We start from the raw sequence: 21434 nt of genomic DNA, 5'->3' as shown, positions 1-21434 counted from the left end.
AGATAGATTTGTTGTTCTTTTGGCCTCCGTGCCCTTTAAATATTATTTGCCAACACCACAATCCAAGCACATCCATCTTCCTTAGTCTTCCTTATTCAATGTTCATCTTTGACATGCATAGGACGCAATGGGAAATACAATGGCTTGGGTCATATGTACTTCAGTTCTCTGGTTTTCAACATTTTAGGGAAGTCTTGTGCAGCAGAATTACCCAATGCAATGTGTCCTTTGATCTTTTGATTGTGATTTTCATGAGCATTGATTGTGGATCCAAGCAAGTAGAAATCCTTGAAAATTTCGGTCCTTTCTCCATGTATCATAACATTACCTATATTTATCCAGTTATGAGGAATGTGCTTCTTTACACTGAGTTGGAATCCATACTGAACGCTGTGATCCATTCTCTTCATCAGCAACGGCTTCGAGTCCTCCTCACTTTCAGAAAGCAAGGTTGTGTCATCTGCATATGCAGGTTGTTAATGAGTCTTCCTCCAATCCCAGTGCCACATCCTTTTTTATCTAAGTCAGCTTCTCGGATTATTTGCTTATACAGATTAAATAAGTTTTATGGAATTCATATGGCATGAGGGTACAACCCTCGTTTATTTATTGACTTTAAATGAGGTAGCGTGGCCTGTTATGTTCTCACAATGGCCTCTAGATCCATGTACGAGTCCCAAATGAGCATAAGGATGTCTTCTGGAATTCTCATTCTTCCCAAGGCGATCGTAGTCTGTTATGATCACCACAGTCGAATGCATTATCATAGTCAATAAAACACCAGAAAATTCATTTCTGATCATCTCTGCTCTCAGCTAAGGTCCACCTGACATCACCAATGATTTCCTTTGCTCCATGGCCTCTTTGTGATCCAGGCTGACCCTTCAGCTGTCCCCACACAATGTACAATTGTTGCATGATCTTCAACAAATATTTGCTGGCATGTGATATTGATGATATTATTCTAAAATTTGAGCATTCAGTTGAGTCACCTTTCTTTGGAATGGGAATAAATACGGTATGTAGAAATTTTGATCAACTTCTAACTGAAAACATTGGTAGATTTCTTCAATTTCATCACTAGTCTAGGTGGTTTGTACATAAATTTGGATAATAGTTGTATTGATTGGATTTCTTTGAACGTGAATAGGTGCAATACTCTCACAGATAGCGTTAACTTCAAGGGAATTCTTGGTGTGCCTTTGGACAGTAAATACACCACTCCTCTGGGCTGTATTATAGTAAACTCCTCTGGGCTGTATTATAGAAAATCACATATGCTGGTCCAAATCAGCTCACTAATGCCTACAATATCAATTTTATGTGGCTCACTTCATTTTTGTTGAGATCTAATTTTCCTATATTCATACTAAATACATTCAAAGTTCTGATTATTAGCAGATTTTTGTAGCTGTTCTCTTCTCATTTTCAGTCATGCACCATCACCAAATGAAAGTCCCAAAGGCCATGGGCTTTTCTCCATTTGCGTTCTTATGGTTGACTCTCCTTTGAAAAAGCAACTTTTCCATTTTTGTCAGTGGCTTTCTTTTTGTTATTGTTATTTTGTGTTTGCTTTTTGCTGTTGTTGATTTGCTTTGGTGACTTTGTTGACTCCCTTTGTTGTTTTATTTGGCTTTGCCTGGATTTTGCACTTATTAATGAATCTGCATGTCTATCTAGATAAGATAGGTGGGACCAATAACTCAGATGAATAGAACAGGACCAATGGTTCTGGGGATATGGGAGAAGGGATGGTAGGAGAAAGGGAGGGGAGAGGAGACCAACCCAGCCAGCGTCAAGGGAACAAGTGAACTAAAATCAATGGAAGGAACGTTATAGGATGCCTAGTGGGGCTCAATCAAGGGCAATGTAGCAGGGAAGAATTACTAAACCTGAATGAAGGCCAAACATGATGGTGGGACAAGAGGGAAGTAAAAAGGAAATAGAGGAAAGAACCAGGAAGTAAAGGACATTTATAGAGGCCTAAATACAGGCATCTGTAGACAATTGGACATCCCTTCACAGAGGGGTCACAGGGAAGAGATGGGTCAGTCAGGATGTAGGATAGAACCGATGAAACACACTACTTTCATCTAGTTCCTTGGTGCTTCCTTCACCCCTCTACCATGACCTCAATTCTACCTTGCAAATCAGATTAGACCAGAACGTGAATATTGCTACAGATAAGAGTCCGCGAGGGGAAAAAAATTGATGTATGTATATGTATGAACTGTGATAAGAGTTGTATGAGCCCCTAATAAATTGTTTTTTAAAAAAAAAAAAGAGTCCGCAACACAGGGAATCCAGGGTAGATAAAGCCCTCAGGGCCAACAAGGAGAGTAGAGATACCAGGATGATTAGGGAGGGCTAGGGGTAGAAAGGGGGAATTGATCACAAGGATCAACCTAGAACCCCCTCCCAAGGGGGACAAATAATAGAAAAGTGGGTGACGGGTGACAGGATGATATAAGATATGGAAAAAATAATCTATAAATTATCAAGGGTTCATAAGGGAGGGTGGGTGGGGGAGGGAGTGGGGAGAAATAGTGGACATCAGGGGCTCAAGTGGGAAGAGAATGCTTTGAAAATGCTGATGGCAGCATATGTGCAAATGTGATTGACACACTGGAGGAATGTATGGATTGTGGTGAGATGTAAGAGCCCCCAATAAAAGTATTTTTTTAAAAAAAGGAAAAGGCAGCTTTTCCTCAGTTACATTTTGAGTGCCTTCTGACCCGACAGGTCCATATTCTGGAATGCTCTTGGATAATGTTCTGCTTCCTTTAATTAGACCTTCAACATTTGAAAATGTTTCCATATTATCAATAAAGTTTTCAATGACTATTTCCTCCAAAGTAGACAGCCTATTCCTTCTCTGTAGTCTGTTCTTAATCTGGAAGCTCTGCTGAGATCTGTTCCGTTTGCTTGACCCTGATGATACACTTCTCATTATAATAGTTTATTTTGCTTTTTGGACCACCTTGAGCTCCTCTGTTCAGCTCTTGAACAGCATTTCTTCCTCTCATGTTAACATATATTCAAGAGCAAGGCTGAATCTTTTCTGGCAGAAATGTTTGTGCTTTCTTTTTCTAATATCCTCTCACTTTCTTCATACATGATGCCTTTAATATCATCTCACAACTGGCTTGGTCTTCGGTCACAGTGTTCAGTACATCAAATCTGCTCTTGACACGGGGTGTGCATTCAAGTAAGACATAATCAAGGTAACTTTGGCATTGTTGCCGGTATTTTTTTTCCAGCTTTAAGTTGATCTTGCTTGTGAACAACTGATGGTCTGCTCGGCAATCAGCCTCTGGACTTTTTTTACTGATGACACTGAGCTTCTTCATAGTTTGTTCCACAGATGTAGTCTATGTCATTCCAGTAAGTTCACACATCTAATCACTGTTTGTGCTACTTGCTAAGGTATTTGCAATAAATAAGTCAGTAGACTTGCAAAGTTGTATCACACATTTTCTAGTGTCATTCCTTCACCAAGGCCATGCGCATGTACATATGCACAAATCCATATTATATAAATGGATATAAATAAGTATATATATATAATATTACTACTGATCCTCTTTTTTTTGTTTCAACGTTTGCATTCCAATCATTGTTATCAGTGTATCTTGATTTCACATTTGACCAATTTCCAGCTGCAGAAATTGATAAAAATCTTCAGCTTCTTCATCTCTGTTATTATTGATGAAATGTATAATCGTCATATAATCTGGTCTTCCTTATAGGAGCATGAATATGATTATATCACAGACAGCATTATAGTTTAGGAGTAATCTTGCAATCTTCTTTATTTATGAGTGCTACGTCACTCCTATTCAGTTTGTCCTTCCTGTCACAGTTGTCTGTATGATCGTTCATTTCAAATGGCTAATATCAGGTCATTAAGCTAACCAATGCCCATGATATCTCTCTATATGCAATTTCTCAATAACTTCTAGCTTTCTTAGATTTATACTTATCCCTTTCACATTCTGATTATAAATCCACACATATGGCAATTTTTTCTAGTTCTGAATTGTACCACATCAAAAAATTAAGATCAGGAATCACTCAACCATCTAAATCACTAAGATTGATTCTCCTTGGAAGTAATAACTCTTCCCCCATCACATGGTGAGTAGCTTCCAACTTGAGTAGTTCGTCCTCTGGTACTGCATCAGACAGTGCCCTGCTGCTATTCAGATGGGTTCACTGGCTCTTTTTTTAAAAACATGGATTGATGTGTGTTTCTTCCTGGTCAGTATTAGTGTGGAAGCCCTGCTGCACCCTGCCCACTGTGCGTGAGCCTGCTGGTATTGAATAGCCGTGACACAGCTTCAAGCATCACAACACCCAAGCCACCACAATAAGATAGAATTAAAGAAAAATGAAGAGAAATGATAGGCTAGAATCCTTGATTTTATTGCACTGTTGATGCATTCACATATCTGGGAATGTGTTAATATTAAGTATTCACTCTGTCATTACATTTGATGTTACATGTGACGATAGACCAGATACTTCAACTCTGATTACTGTAAAAATTCTATTACACAATAGGTCTTGGGATGAATCAAACACCAACTTTACCATTAAGGAAATTGTGTCTTTCTTTCTTTGTTTTAAAATCTCACAGAGAATATCAGGTGAGTTCTTAACTAGCCACAATGCAGACTAATACATCAAGTATGGGTGTGTCTTCCTTTTGGAACATGAATGAATGTCAGACTCCAACTCAGGGAATCCTAGAAACCCTTGTAGAAGAAAACCTCAAAGGGTGGGGTAACACGGCAAACTGAGATGAGTGGGAGACCAGAGGGGTAAATACTGAATGTCTTTGGAAGCACCTTGGGCACACATAGATGATCCCTGAATTTGCATGTTTTTCCATCTAAATCTTGTAAACTCTTTTTAAAGGGTGGTAGGCTTAGGTCAGGTCAATGGAGTAACCATGGTATTTGACCATGTCATAAAGTGATTAGTGCTGAGCAATAAGAATTAATTTAGGTCAGGATTAGGGATAAATGATTTGCTTGAAGGAATTTAGACTCAACAAGGGTGAGAAAAAAGCAGAAGGTGAGATGTCTCACGAATCTGCTAAACATCTTTATGTGTATATTTACTTATCTATAAGATCCATGGTCTGGACACTATTTTAAATGATATGCCAGCTTTTATTTTCTGGCCAGTATTTTCTAAATTGTGTGCTGTTGTGTGTTAGCTCTGCTAGATCACAGTGTCTGTTAGGTAGACTGAAAGAAGGGCTCTGTGATAAAACAAATTTCTTGACTAGCTAATTAAACATTCCAGGAGAGTTTCCTTTGTTCTGCGTATGTGTCTTAGGATCAGAGTTCAATGAAGCATGTGTTTTAAATATGTCCTGTACATATACGGTGCTCTGTTGAGTTTGCAGTCGGTCTGTTGTCCTTAATAAATTGTCTATAGAGAACAATATTTAATCAATAATTTATTATTTATCTCTGATACTGAACTATCTATGTAAAGGAGGCAAATCTCTTGTTCATGTATTGAGATCACCTCACATGCTGCTAATAATAGAAGTAGGATATTTGTTTAGAGGTAGACGTTCATGGTCCCTACATTCTTGAGTAAAAGGGGTCTTCCTCTATCTGAAAAGAAGAGTCTTTTCAATTTTTGAGACCTGTCTCAAAAGAGAACCCCCCTGGGGTGGGGAGCAGACAGTAGGCTAGCACTATCGACCTCTGGCTATCAGTAGAATGGGAAGTGGCATGACCAGACAGCCTACCCTGATAAACTACGTGTGCAATGATCTCCTCAAAAGAGAAGAGTTTTAAGGAGCTCCTCAAGTAAGGTATGACACTTGTCAGAGGAACATAAGAAAATTGTTCCAGATGGTTGAGATTGTGAAAAGAAGGTGAAGGGGGCAAAGAGAGGTGACGACTAGAGAGAAAGAGGGAGGAGAGGAGTGGTGAAATCCTTTGGAGGGTGGACAGGTAGTTGGAACTTCCTCTGAATGACAATGAGACTCCACTGAAAAAACCACACACAATACCAAAGAAATGCTCTGCCCTTTAGCCTGCAAAGCCAGTCTTTGGAGGGATCATTCAGAATTGACTAGAGGGACTTGTCAGAGTGGGGAATTTTGATAAAATGACACATGGAAAAGGAGAGGAAATCAGAGTTGGATATTGCTGTAGTTGGTTTCTTCTCCCACCCCCTTTCCCATAGCCTGTTTACACCTTGCTGCTGACTGTAGGAACAGCTCCCTGTCTACAAGCAATATGGTGAAAGAGCAGTCAGCAAGGCTTGATTTGCTGTTAGCTCCTTTTAAACATCCTAGAAAAATTCTGAAATGAGGCATATGCTTTTTCATTAACTACTCTCGAGATTTGGAAGCATGACAAGTTTTCAGTTTATTGTTTTATTTTTAAAAATCAAAACATTGCACAGAAACTGCAAGCATTTGATTTTTATCTAAGCCTGATCATCCTCAAATCTACTAGAACCCAAATGATTTTTCTAGTCCTGCACCCACAATTAAACAACGCAAAGGGTGGGCGGTTTAGCACTGGGAGCAGCAGGCTAAGAGCTCAGGCATGGATGTGGGTGTGCACATCCAATCAGTGTTAGTCTGTGACCTCAGCAAAATGATGCATCCTTTCTTTCCTGTGGGTCATTCACTTTTAAAAATAATAATTTCTCTATATACGCAGTAGGACTGAAACCAATAAAGATGTCGCTATGGTGTTGGGCTCATGGTGTGGTTCAGATTCACCTTTGGTTCTTGGATGTCTTACATTTCTTGAGTAAGAAATATATGTTGATCACTTTTTAGGTGTTGGAGATACAACAGCATGCGAAGGAGAGAAGTGTCCACCCTAATGGGTGTTACATTCTACTTGGGAAGGCATAACTAAAAATAAGCAAGTGATAATTAGGTTCCTTTCCAGAACATGCCAATCTCTGGTCTTTTACCAAAGGTGTACTGGACATGGAACTATTGTGAGTTATAAACAGCATTTGGCTTTGCCTGTTTTTTTTGCACTTATTAATGTATCTGCATGTCTATCTAAATAAGACAGGTGGGATAAACAATTGGAGATGTAAAGAATGGGACTAATGGTTCCAGGGGGATACAGGAGTAGGGAAGGTGAAAGAAAGGAAGGGGGTGGTACCAACCCAGGGACAAGGGAACAACAAGAGAATTAAAATTATTGGAGAGAAGGGCATATGATGCCTACTAAGGCTTAATCAAGGGCAATATAGCAGCGAGGAATTACAAAATCTGAATGAAGGGCAAAAATGAAGGTGGGACAAGAGGAAAGTAAAAGGAAATAGAGGTAAGACCAGGATGCAAAGGACATTTATAGAGGTTTAAATACAGGCAGGTACATGTGTGTGTGTGTGTGTGTGTGTGTGTGTGTGTGTGTGTGTGTAACGAGAGGGGAACAGAATTAAATACTCATATCTACATGTTGAGAATTAAGGTTGCAGATGGACATTGGGCCTCGACTCAAGTACTCCCTCAACACAAGAACACCTTGTTCTAATAATCCAGCATTCTGTGATGCTCACCTTCCCTACAGTATCACTGAAGGCAAATAGGTGCATAAGCAAATGTGGTGAAGACAGCTGATGGTGCCCGGCTATCAAAAGATATAGCATCTGGGGTCTTAAAGGCTTGAAGACAAACACATGCTATCTAGCTCAGAAGCAACAAAGCCCACATGGAAGAAGTGCACCAGTCTGTGTGATCATGAGGTGTCAATGGGATCAGGTATCAGGCATCTCAGACTCAGAACAAATTCAAACACAATGTGAATTGAGGGTGGAGGTGGGCATGGAGTGGAAACCCAAGGCCCATCTGTAGACAATTGGATATTCCCTCACAGAGGGGTTAATGGGAAGTGATGAGCCAATCAGGGTGCAGTGTAGCATCAATGAAACACGTAACTTTCCTCTAGTTCTTTGGTGCTTCTTTCCCCCCACAATCATGACCTCAATTCTACCTTACAAATCAGATTAGACCAGAGCATGCACACTGCTACAGATAAGAGCCCCCAGCACAGGGAATCCAGGATAGATATACCCTTCAGGGCCAACAAGGAGACTAGAGATAACAGGAGAATTAGAGGAGGGTGGGGGCAGAAGAGGGAATTGATCACAAGGATCAATCTGTAATCCCCTCCCAGGGAGACAAACAATGGAAAAGTGGGTGAGGGGTGATGGAGGATGTTACAAGATATGGAAATAATTATGTATAACTTATCCAGGGTTCATGAGGGAAGGTGGGTGGAGGTGGTTGGTGAGAAATGGAGAGTTGACATTAGGGGCTCAAGTGGGAAGAAAATGCTTTGAAAATGATGATGACAACATGTGTGTAAATGTGCTGGACACACTGGATGAATGTATGGATTGTGATAGGTAAGAGCCCCCAATAAAATCATTTCATTGAAAAAATAAGCAAGTGAACATACAGTATATTGTCTTGATAATTCTGTGGCAGCAGAGGACAGATTACTGATTTGTAAAATAATAGATAGTTTCCCTGCAGCATCGGATTCTGTTTAGTTTATTTTAATGGCTGTGGTTACATTTCCTACAGGATGAATAAGCAGACACATGCCTTACTGTCATTATATGGTTGGTTGTTAGGTGATATTCAGATAGCTCCAACTCCTAGCAGTCTATGTACAAACAAATGAGACAGTGCCTGGTTCTTACAATCCTTTCTGCATTTAATCCTTTCCACACCACACCACACCAGTTGTCGATTGTCTTCCTCTTTTCCAGTGGCCCTCGGCCGTACCAAACATGCTGCCTTTCTTCAGGGACTTGTCCTTCCTGGTAACATTCCTGTCCAAAGAGGGAGACTTCCTTCCAACACAGATTTGTCCATTCTCCTGGTAGTCCATTCACATTTAATATTCTCTTCTACACTGTAATTCAGATGCATCAGCTGTTCTTTGGTCTCCCTTATCCTTTTCCAAGTTTTATATGTACAGAGAGGGATTGAAAATAAGGTGTCTTGGGTCAAACACACCTTAGTCTTCAACATGACATCTTTGCTTTTTTATCACTTTAAAAAGAACTTTTTGTAACAGGTTTGCCTAATGCAATATGCCATCTGATTTCCTGATGGCTGCTTCCATGGGCATTGATTGTGGCTCCAATTAAAATAAAAGTCTTGATGAAATAAAAGTCCCTTCTCCATGATTGTAATGATTCTTGTGTTCTTTATGTTGAGGTGTAGCCTACTTGCAATCCGTAGTCTTTGCAATTCACCACAGTGTCCCAAGTTCTCTTTGTCTCCGCAAAGGTGTGTCACCTGCATAGCACAGCTTGGTAATGAGCCATCCTCTGATCCTGATTTGGTCTTCTTCTTCATGAAGCCCAGTTTCTCATATTATTTGCTTAGCATAGAGGTTGAATAGTGTGGCCCAGTGGGTATAGCGATAGGATCATATAATTTGTCTTCCAAAGCAGGACACTTTTGAGAGTGAAAGGAGAGTCCTGTGCATGCTGGAGCAAATGAGGGAAATATATAGACAATTCAATATGGCAGACAGCCTTAGGGAATGATATAGTTAGAACCATACACATCTGGATAGGGTGCTATCCATGGTACTGAGAGACTGCATAGCATTTCAGAGACAGTGACATGTTATCTCTGTGTCTACCTACTGCCTGATCCATAGCCAGGAAGGACACTGCCCTAATGGCAGGGAGCTCTCTCTCAGGGTGGCCATTTCTGTCTGAGCTGCCCAACTGTGAAGTAGACAGGTCCTACCCTTTAAATATTGGCCTTTGGGGGCTCAAAGCCTGTCTCCCATCAAAAACAAAAAAACACTGCCATCAAGTAGATTCTGATTCTCAGTGACCTTGTAGAACATGGTAGAACTGTTCCTGTGGGTTTCCATGACTAACTGTTAGAGAAGTAGAAAACCTCACCTTTCTTCTGCAGAGCAGCTGGTGGTGTTTGAACGGTTGACCTTGTGGCAGGCCATTACCCTTCATGGGGAAAATGGCATGCCTGTACGAGCCTCCAGGGCGCACACGTGGAATGACATGAGGGCAATCTCTGGACTGGTTGTGGTGTCCTGAGTCCAGGAGAAGGTTCAAACACATAGAAGGTTGAGGGAGGTTTGCGTCCTCCAGTCGCTCTACTTCTTTCTGGTTGAAGTACTGTCCCCACAGAGGTGCAGTCTTCTTCTCTGGAGCTTCCTGCTCATGTCCCTCCATGTTCATGGCCCCTATGCCTAGGATTATGGATAGAGGTCCTAATAAATTAGTTCTCTAAATTTGAGAGAAAACCCTTTTGTGAGGCTCACAGATTTTTTTTTAATGTTAAAAATTGCAAGCAATGTGAGCACAGTAATAACACACACTTCCATCCTTCTGTCTTTAAATTGAGTCAGGGGCTGGTTTTTGATTATTACTAAAAGTATCATAACTTCCCTTGTGTGCTGAATTTTAATGCATCAAAATACTTTTAAAATCCAATTTCAGTGATGACAGTAACTTTTTTAGAGAGGTTGTTTAAGTATCATCACTACATAATTTTCTCCGGCCTCATTCTCCCCCCACCAGTAGCAAAGAGGAATTGGTAGGCATTGGGTTAATACTACATGTCTTATCTAACAACGATAAAGGAGAATCTCCTCTCTGCATTTTTGTCTTTAAACACTTTTAAAAAAGCTATGCTTGCTTAGTATTATTTAAACTTAAACTTATTTTGAAAGCTAGGCTTCAGCAAAGGAATTGATTTGCTTTTTTTTTTCTTTCACAGTGTCTTTTATCTATCTCCCAATACATAGAGATTGAGTACGTTTGGAGGTATAGCACAAGATGATTTACTACTCTACCCAGGAAAGAAGTATGAAAATTTTCATCACAATGATTATAATTCAAATAACTTCACTGCTGATGTTCCCATCAATGATTGTGGGTTCTTTGTTCCTTGGAATAGAAAACTACTACAGCAAGGATAATAATATTGACATTGTTCTAAGACCTTCACATATACCATCTGATTTAATGTTGACAGTGCATCCATGTACTTGATGTCATTATTATTCCTATTAGAGATGAGGGACGTTAAGTAACTTTCCTGAAAACATGGCCTTCGCTGGAGTCCACACTCCTCACCACTTGCTGTTTTGCTCCCAGATACAAATCCAAATACTTCAGGCTGTCACAGACTCTGAGTCCAACTGGTTTAGGATGTATTCCTGGTCCTGCAAGTTATCAGTGGCATGTCAGGGGCATTCCATTACTGCCATTCAGCCTTCGTAAAAGCTAAGGGTAAAATTTAGGGGTAATTGTGATGAGGGGAACACTGTTTATCTTTACTTTTGTGGAAGAAAATTCACCTGATATTTTTTGAAGTTCTCATGTGACCATGTTCCAGGAACAATTACGTGTGCCGAGGAAAGCAGAGGTGAGCAAAAGAGACCTGCTGTTCTTTCAGAAAGTTATATTAAAGTTATGTTAAAGAGGAAAATAAAGAATAATGTAAACAACTTAAAATTGCAAATTAGTAGAGCAAAACATAGGCTTACCACCCCATCCAACAATTGTCCAAGATATGTATGCAAATGGAGTGAAATCTATCTACATCAAAATATGCATATGAAGTTTATTTATAACTGCCAGAAATCAGAAGCAGCCAAGATTTCTTTCAGCAAGCAAATGGATGAGCAGACCATGTGTCCCTACCATGGAGTATTATGTAGTGATAAAAAAGAAATGTGCTACTAGCCTATGAAGAGATAAGGAGGGCTGTTACATGCTTATTTCTAGGTAAAAGAGGACAATCTGGGAAAACTACATGCTGGATAATTCTGGAAAAGGAAAATCTAGAGACCCAATGCCATAATGAGCCGCTGCGGGGATTGTGAGGAAGGGAGAACAAATAGATGGAGAACAAACACGTTCAAGGCCATGGAACTAACTCTGTGTGGAGGAATATCGTTATGAGTTTGTCCAAACCTATCAGATCCTGCAACCCAGAATGCACCCTAATGTGAGCTCTGCACTTTAATGAAAATATAGACAATAGTTGACCAAGTGTAACAAATCGGCCACGGGAATGCAAGTTGTTCATAATAAGAGGAACTGTTTGAAGTGGGGAGAAGGAGTACGTAGGGACTTCTCCAACATTTTTTTCCATAAAACCAAACCTGCTCTAAGTATAATGCCTTTTTTTTTAATTGAAGGACACAGCAAATGTTCTGAAGGGAAGCGTTTAGTGAAGTGCAGAGTGGCATGCCACATTGCTATATTGGCAACTCCGCGGGCATCCTCACTGTAGCTCTGCTAGCCATCCCTATGTTACACGCACCTGAAATATCGCAGGAATTCAGTAAATGTCCATTGAGTTCATGAATAACTGAGAAAAAGAAAAGAAGTGTCTTGGCACAGCTTCTCTCAACAAGTGTGCTGTGAATGGAGAACAGACAGGGGAGAGTTTGTCATCTCAAGCGGAGAAGAGGAGACGTTTCTAGGTCTAGATAGAGAAATAAACCAAAGCCAAGAAGTGAGGGGAATGTTTCTCTGTGTGCATGGTTAATAGATTTAAAGAGAAATATCCCCTGAGCGTCCGAAACTCTTGACTTGCAGAAATTTCATTTAGAATGCAAAAATTAAGATACAAGGATCCTAATCCAGAACTGCAGGCAGGATAATTTGCCCAGAACAGACTCTCCCTCAACTCAGGGAAGATAGATTTGCCACAGTTAAAAACATCAAATTGGAATTGAAATCACTTTTTAAAATAACAGACCCCTGTAGTGTACCCAGGGTAACTTTGGTGGTTAGAGGGTCACACAGTGGTTGGCACCCACCAACTCTCTGAGGGAGAAAGATAAATTGGTCATGTTTAAACATGTCATCTTTCTCCTATAAACACATACAGTTTGAAACCCTAACGGTCAGTTCTACTCTGTTCCAGAGTTGGAATGACTCAATGGCAGTGTGTTTAGGCTTTTTGTCTTGTACCCAAGGATTCCTAGTGACGTAGCGGTTTATGTATTGAGCTGTTAACTTCAAGATCGATAGTTTGAACCCACCAGCTGCTCCAAGAAAAAAATATGAGGCTCTCTACTGTGAAGATTAAAATATTGGAAACCCACAGGGTCTGCCCTACTCTCTCCTATAGAGTCCCTATGGGTAAAATGGAATTGATGGCCGTCGGTGAGATAGTGTACCCTGAGTAAGAGTTAACAGGTTTTACAACAGTGTGCATTCATCTCTATGCATTAGCAATATTAACTCCCTGCTTTGGGAACTTATTAAGGAGGTCTACCCGGTGGCGGTGTCATAATGCCCATCATGAGTATGGCTCTGAGGAGAGGATCGGGCTGCTTTCCGAGGTGGAAACCCAGTGAACAGATCTGCCCACCACAGTGGTCACATGCTGCAGGCTTATCCAACAGAGAGGTTTCAACTGTGTGTGAAGAAAATGTGAAAGGAAAAATTGACATATTTTATGTCAAATTTTCTATTCTTTGACTTTTAATGAAATTTGGCATTGAAAACACAAAAGAAAATTTTTTTAAATGCTTAAGATAATTAATGCCTCACCAAGACTCAGTAATCAAGATGCAAATAAAAATTAATAAATAACTATTTTGATATAGATTTTAATGCCTTTTACATAAACTTTGCTAATTACTAGCCATTATGCATGCGATCATCTATCAATGTTGACCTTATATATTATTCTTGATGGTAGCTGCCCATTTGCCTATCATTTTTCCTTGAAATTCACAATTTTATAATGGGTTTTTAAATCTATGTTTAGGTTCTTCATCATGTCCCAGAATACACACAATGGCTGATACTTAGTATTCTCCAAAAATACAAAGGGGGAAAATTAAAGCAGAGGCCTATGATTGATTGTACGTTTAAATAAATCCACTACAGTTTGAGACAAATGTGCCGAGCTCATGTGTTTAAATCACTGGATTTTCACACAATTGAATAAACACACATGTACAATGCAATGTTTAATTGAGTGCAGCAAGTACATTTATGCCCGTGAGTGCACCATTGGGTATTCAAGCACATACCCTGGGCTCACTTTGGAATGGCTGAAGTTCAGTTCTACACACACCAAGTTTTCCATCTTCCACTGGCTTGGATAAATCAAAAATACCCACAGGGTTTTAGGTGGCTTTGCATGGAAGGTTTTGTTATTTCAAAAATTTTATTTTTAAATATTTAAATAAATTTGGAAGAAAAACTAGCTATTAGCTCCATATAGAAAAAAACAAAGCAGATCAACAACTTTCTTTCTCTGAAGAAAGTCACTCTGAATGCAGTGAGTTTGAGACAGAACATTGCCTCTGCGCCAGTTGCATCTCTGGCTCTCTCGTCTGGAAATTGCAGTTCCAACTCTTTAGGCATCAAGCATTGGGCTCATTTTGCTTTGGGATTGTTTGCACAGCCTCAGTCAAATGCAGTATCGCCTCATGAATGCATGCACGTCTGGGGTCAAATCTGTGCTATTTGGTCTAAAGACCCAAATGAAGCCTACTAAATTCGTTCATGCCGCTTTCATGCACTATTTACATAGATGCTCTTTTTTTAGGAGTGCTGCCATCCGCAGATTTTTATGCCATTTCCATTAGTAGCGTCTTGAAAGAAAGAGGAAAAAAAGAAAAATAGTGGTGTCTTGCTTTAATGTTTGTTTCCAGGTATGATCAGCAGTCATAATGTGTGTGGCTCAAGGACCAACTTTTATAGTTTAATTCTTGATTTTTCTTGGCTTTCATTTTCATAAATTTCCTTTCTTTAATAGTTACTTTTTATTATTCAGGTGGTTTAGATCTTTTCATCCAATAGATTCTTTTAGCAATAGAATTGTCCAGTGTTATTCTAGGTTTGTGTTTTCTAAAGGGAGTTCTGAAAATTTCATTCTATTTAGTTTCTTAGAAATGTATATACCATGCCACATAGGTTTGTGAAAAACCGATAGAATGACAATATCAGTTCACTCTGATGTAGTGTTTGCTCTGTGCTCAGCCCCCTTTGCCCACAATATTTGTTTGAGAACCTATTTTTTGGGCAAACTTTACAGATGAGGAAACAACCTAATCTATAGAATCACTTCCTCAGATATTTCCCAATGAGAGATGGATACAAAATGTTAACTAAGAAGTCTTGGCCAGGAAGTAACCGGCTACATTTATTCCAGTTTTCATCAAAAGTATTTTCAGATGAACCCCTTTGTCATGTAAAATTTGTTCAGTTCCCACAGAAGGCACTTCAGTATCCCTACCTAAAATGCCCAGCGAATGACTATTGTTGAACAGTTAAATGAGTACTGCTGCATCACCCAAGCACCGTCGTACCCTGCTGGAGAGTGAACAGTTCTGAGTCCTGACGGTGCAGTGGGGTAGCGTGTGAGTTCTACCCACGGGAGTTCACATCAACCAGCCCTTCTGCAGGTTGAAGTTCAGGCAGTCTGCTCCCATAAAACTTTACATTCTTGGGAAACCCAATAAAGCAGTCCTACTCTGTCCCATAGAGTTTTTATGAGTCAGAATCAACTTGATGGCAGTGGCATTTTTTGTTTTGTTTTGTTTTAACCAGTCATCAGGCCTTCTGACTGAGGTTTCTTTGTGCTGAATTAACTAACTAAGGTGGTTGATTTAATTTCAAAGCATGTTAATGGCACTTCTCTTGAAAATACGTCTTCTATTTCAATAGGTTTTCGTTAGAAGGAGGTTTGTGTTTTCTTATTATATTGATATAATTTGTTTCAAAGTAGATACTTCCCATAGATCAGATCATGTAACTATTGGGTAAGGTGTTAACACATGAAGATAAATCATGATGTTTTAAGAACAAAAATGTCTTGTTTCTTGATGGAGGCATTGTTTTTAAATGAAAGGTGAGGAAAAAATTAAAACTGCATTTTTATTTATACATTGTGTTGTGTTCTAGGTGAAGTTTTACACTGTCAATCTATATCCTGTACAATTCATATACAAATTGTTCAATGGTATTCATTGGTTGTAGCCCCTCAATGTGTGAGCACTGTCCTCATTTTAATCTGCCTTTGCCATTTTTTAGGAGCCCGTGTAGTGTAGTGGTTACCCATTGGGTTGCTCACCTTGAGGTTGGCAGTTCAAATCCACCAGCTTCTCTTTGGGAAAAACAGAGCTTTTTACTCCCACGAGTCACAGTCTCAGAAACCCACAGATACATTTATATCCTGTCCTATAGTGCCCCTAAATGTCAACATTGACTTCATGGCAATGAGTGCCCCATATTTATGTCCCCAGTTTCACTGCCCCTCCTTGCCTTCTAATCTTTGCTTTGGTGCAAGTGTTACCCATGTGCGGTTGGATAAGTTGACTGTTCTAAGGAGAGCGTTCCTCACGGGTTTTAGTACTTGATTTATATTGTTTTTGTTGTTAGGTATCATGCCATGCTGAGCCCATAGTTTCAGTCTCTATGTCACTCTATTTCATCAGGGGTCTTCCTCTTTGTCACTTACCAAGCATGTTGTCCATTTCCAGGGACTGGGCTCTCCTGACAACATGTCCGAGGTATTTATGATAAAGTCTTGCCAACCTTGTTTCCCAGGAATCTTCTGGTTTGTTTTTCTGCTTGCAGTCAATGACACTTACAATAGTCTTTGCCAGCCCAACTCCATAATTTCGATACATCAGTTCTTCTCCAGTCTTATCAATTGTCCAGCCCTTATATGTATATGAGGTAGCTGAAACTACCGTGGCTTGCATCAGGCTCATCTCAGTCTTTAAGGATTTAAAGTTTCAGAAACCCCAAGGGACAGTCCTATACTGTCCTATAGGGCCGCTATGGATAAGAATTCACTCAATGGCAGGGAGTTTGATTTTTTAGTTCAAGGCAGCAGATTTAAACTGCATAGAAATTAATTAATACACAGTTTAATTTCTCGACTGCTGCTTTCATTAAACATTGATTGTGAATCTAACTGAAATGAATCCTTGACAATATCAATCTTTCCTTAGTTGATCACGATATTGGCTATCGGCCCAGGATTTTTTTTCGCTTTACATTGAGCTGTCTTTTGAAATGTTCTGGCCAACTCTTTTGCTCCATCATTTCTTCCATTTGCTGTAGCTACTCTGCATTCAATAGCAAATTTCAGGTCTCAGACCTCTTTGAATAGTCACTTTGATTTTTCTTTTTTCCTGTCTCTCAAATGACCTTTTACCTTCTTCATGTATGATGACCTTTTACTTTCTTCATGTAGGATGTTCTTGCTATCATCCCACAGCTCACCAAATCTGTCATTGGTGTTTAAAGAGTAAAATCTGTTCGTAAGACGTTTTCAGGTGGGATATATTCAATGATGTAGTTTGAATCTCATAGATTTGTTTTAATTTTCTTCAGTTTACATGTGAGCACTAATTTTCATATGAGCAATTAGTGGTCTGGTTCACAGTAAGCCTCTAGCTTGTTTTGACTGCTGATTTCTCTAGAAATTTAGATTCTCTAGAACTTCTAGAGATTCTCTAGAAATTTAGTTTCTCTAGAACTTCTAGAGATTCTCTAGAAAGTGAGTAAACTTGAACCCAATGTAGTTCATGTGGAATCAGTCATGCAAAATTCTATCACGTGATCTCAAACTTCCTTGCTATCAAGTCTATATTTTACAAGTACTATACCTTCCTCTATGGTTCCAATGTTTACATTCCAATAGGCAGTGATTATCAATGCATAGTGACCACATCTTAGATCACTTGCAGCCTTAAGAAGCTGATAGAATTCTTTATCACCAGCAGTGTTGTTAATAGTTGGTTCCAACCCATACCGACCCTATGCACACCATAGAATGAAACCTGGTATGATGCCATCCTCACAATAATTCATATGTTTGGACCTATTGGTGCAGCCGCTGTGTCCATCTGTTGAGTTGAAGACCTTCCTCTCTTTCCCTGCCCCTCTACTGTACCAAGCATGATGTCTTCCCAAGGAACTGCTTTTTCCTGACAACATGTACAAAGTATGTAAGATGAAGTCTTGCCATCCTTGCTTCTAAGGAGCACTCTGGATGTACTTCTTCCAACACAGATTTGTTTGTCCTTTTGACAGTCCCTAATGCTTTCAGTATTCTCTGCCAGCAGGACAATTCAGATGTATCAAGTGTATGGCTTCATTCCTTATTCAGTGTCAAGCTTTCACATGTATATGAGGCAATTGGCAATGCCATGGATTGGATCAAGCACGCCTTAGTCCTCAAAGTAATATTTTTGCTTTTCAGTACTCTGTAGAAGTCTTGTGCAGCAGATTTGCCCAATGCAATTCACCTTTTGATATCTTGATTGCTGCTTCCATAAGCATTGATTGTGGATGCAAGAAAGATGAAATTCTTCACAAAGTTAATCTTTTTCCTTTAACCATGATTTACTTTATTGATCCAGTTGTGAGGATTCGGGTCTTCTTTACATTGAGTTGTAGTCCCTATTGAAAACTGCACTCCTTGATCTTCACCAACAAGTGCTTCAAGTTGTCCTCACTGTCAGCAAGTGGTTGGTATGTAAATCTGAATAGGTGCTGTATTACTTGGACTTCCTTGTAGACATATAAAGAGTATACTATTACAGACAACACTGTACTTCCGTGTAGATCTTGAAGTGATGAATGCGATGCTATTCCTTTTGAGGTTGTCATTTTCCACATAGTAAATTATGACTGCCTAATCCAAAATGACCAATCAATACCTGTTTATTTCAGCTCACTAATGTTAGATATCTATATGTATGCATCCCACTTAATTTTTAGTGACTTGCAATGGTCCTAGAATTGTACTTTATCCATTCCATGTTCCAATTATTAATATATATTTGTACTGTTTCTTCTCATTTTGAGTTGTGCTCAATTAATAATTGAAGGTCCAGAAAGCTTAACTCTGCCCATGTCATTAATGTCAGTACGGCTTTGAGGAGGTAGCTCTTTGCCCCTTGTAGCTGAGTGTCTTCCAGCTGGAGGGGCTCATCTCCCAGCATTACACCTGACAATGTCCCAGTGTTATTCACAGGTTTTCTGTGGCAGTCTGTTGCTCAGTCTTCCCAGTCTGTTAGCTCTACTGAGACCTTTCAGCACAGGTGACCCTGCTGGTGTTTGAAATATGGGTACCAGGTCTTTCAGCATCACAGCAATTTGCAAACCACCGCAGTATGACAAGCTGAGAGACAAATGTCATGTGTGCTTTATAGGTCTATCTAGTATTTGGCAACCCATTGTAAGTCCTCTGGCAGTGCCTTCGGCTCATAGGTTAAGGGGTTGACTGAAGGTGACCACATCCAGGGATCCTCCAAGCAATATAGATCCAGTAAGCCTAGATGTTTATTTTGTATTTTATGAGTTTGAATGTTGTGCTGCATTTTTTCCTATGTAACTGAGATCAGAAGAGTCAGTAGTGGGAGCTGGCCATCGTCTGGTTCTTTTGGTCTTAAGCTGAAGGAGTCTGTGGTCTGTGTAGACCATTAGTCCGACACACTGATCTTTCCCTTGAGTCTGTGATTTCCCTCACCTCCCCGTGATCCAGATGGGAAGAGACCAATAGTTGTATCTTAGAGGACCACTCACAGATTTTTAAAACCCTATATAATTAGTCTAACTAAAATGTAGACCATTGTTTTATTGAACTACATTATGGCAATGTACCCAGATGTTCCCTAAGACTGTAATTCTTATCCATTTTAAGCCCGAAACCACAGTCCTAGAAGGTGTTTGAATATATCTTTGAAGTTTTCTTAACTTTGCTCCCCTTGTGATCTAATCCATAAAGGTGTGTGTATGTATGTGTACGCAGGTATATGTGTGTATGTATATATGTATATATACACATATTAATATGTATGCATATGTGCATACATATATATATGTATGCACATGTATACATATACACACATAAATACCCATAACTATACCTAACCATACATGTGCATTTACTCCCATATACCCTGCCACCTGTTTATAAGGATACGTATGTGCCTATGTCACCAGTCATAAAATTCTGGCTGCTACTATTGCAGTTGAAGAACTGTTGTATATGTCATAGTACTGACTGTGTTTACCCTTCAGTCATGTGTACCTCTTAGTTGTGCGGGAGGGCTGCTTTTATTCTTACTTTCCTTACAGCAGTATCTATTTTTTGCAATACATATGACAATGAAATAGAGAGAGAGATTTTACTCATTTAAATTGATTTTAAAAAACAATCTAGAAGAACACTGTCACTTACCAAGATTTAAAGATATAAATATCTGTACACATTTTCATTTGCTTTGACAAATACATTCCCAAGATCAGCCAAGAAAAGAAAATAATAATATCATAAACTTTGGGAGAGAAGAAAATTGGCTTGATTGTTCTGAGATAATTTTATTGCCATTTTATTCAGCCTCCTCTGTTTAGCTTTTGCTTAAGATGTTGGTGAGATGATGAAAGCTGAAAAGTAAATAGGTGCTTCAATAAATGCAAACAAATGAGTGCTTTCTTAGCAAAGAATTAGGGAAAATCAGCCCTTCCTCTGAAGCGAATCCCTGGACAGCTAAGACTGTGAATTTCACCCTCAACATGCACACAGATGGATGGCCATGGAGGATGACAGATGAGTTGTGTTTGACAGGATTAATGGGCATTATCATGTTAATGGCTGTTTAGGTGAGCCATGAGCAAGTTACAGGCCCGGGCAGAATTACTGGGGTTTCCAGACCTCTGTGTGTGTTCATGCTCCTCCTCCCTTTCTTCTTCTTCCTAATAATTAACTTGTAATGCTCAACATTTTTAGCCCACCAAATGACCCACAGACTACTGCCTTCCTAAGTACTCCATGTAGCTATAGATCAGCATCATGTGTGCTATCCTTTGACATGCAAAATGCAGGCAGCTCTGCTTGATTTGTCCTTCCATTGCCTTTGTGCGTTCAGCTCCTTCATAATCCGGAGTCTACTTTGTTGCAATCGCTTTTGAAATCTGACATATTGATCAAGAGTTTAGCCTTCGTAACTACTGCACAAATATCAACTGTTGGTGATCATGTCAGGTCATATCTGATGGCAAGATGATCCTGTCCCCAAGTAGGAGATCTCCTGCAGCTCATATGAGTCGATTTTGTTAACCTCATTGGGCCAGATGCTTACGTGGCTACATCACAGTTTTGGCAACCTAATTTTCTCTGCTACATCACTGCTTTAGTAACATAATTTCATAGCACCTAGCTCTGGGTCTCTCTCTAAATTAGATTAAACTAGATTAAAAACTAAAGCTTGGTCAATATTCTATAATAGCCTGCATTTTAAAATTAGGGTAAAATCATTCAATATTAATGTTAGACTTGTATGTCCATTTGAAATCATATGAATATGTCTGAATGTTTACTAGGTTAGTTTAAGGCAGCAAACTCCTTGTCTATGGATAATTGTATCAACAGATACCAATTA

The sequence above is a fragment of the Tenrec ecaudatus genome, chromosome 7, assembly GCF_050624435.1.
Source record: "Tenrec ecaudatus isolate mTenEca1 chromosome 7, mTenEca1.hap1, whole genome shotgun sequence".
NCBI lineage: Eukaryota > Metazoa > Chordata > Mammalia > Afrosoricida > Tenrecidae > Tenrec > Tenrec ecaudatus.
The sequence above is the reverse complement of the archived record's forward strand: the minus strand, read 5'-3'. Positions refer to the sequence as shown.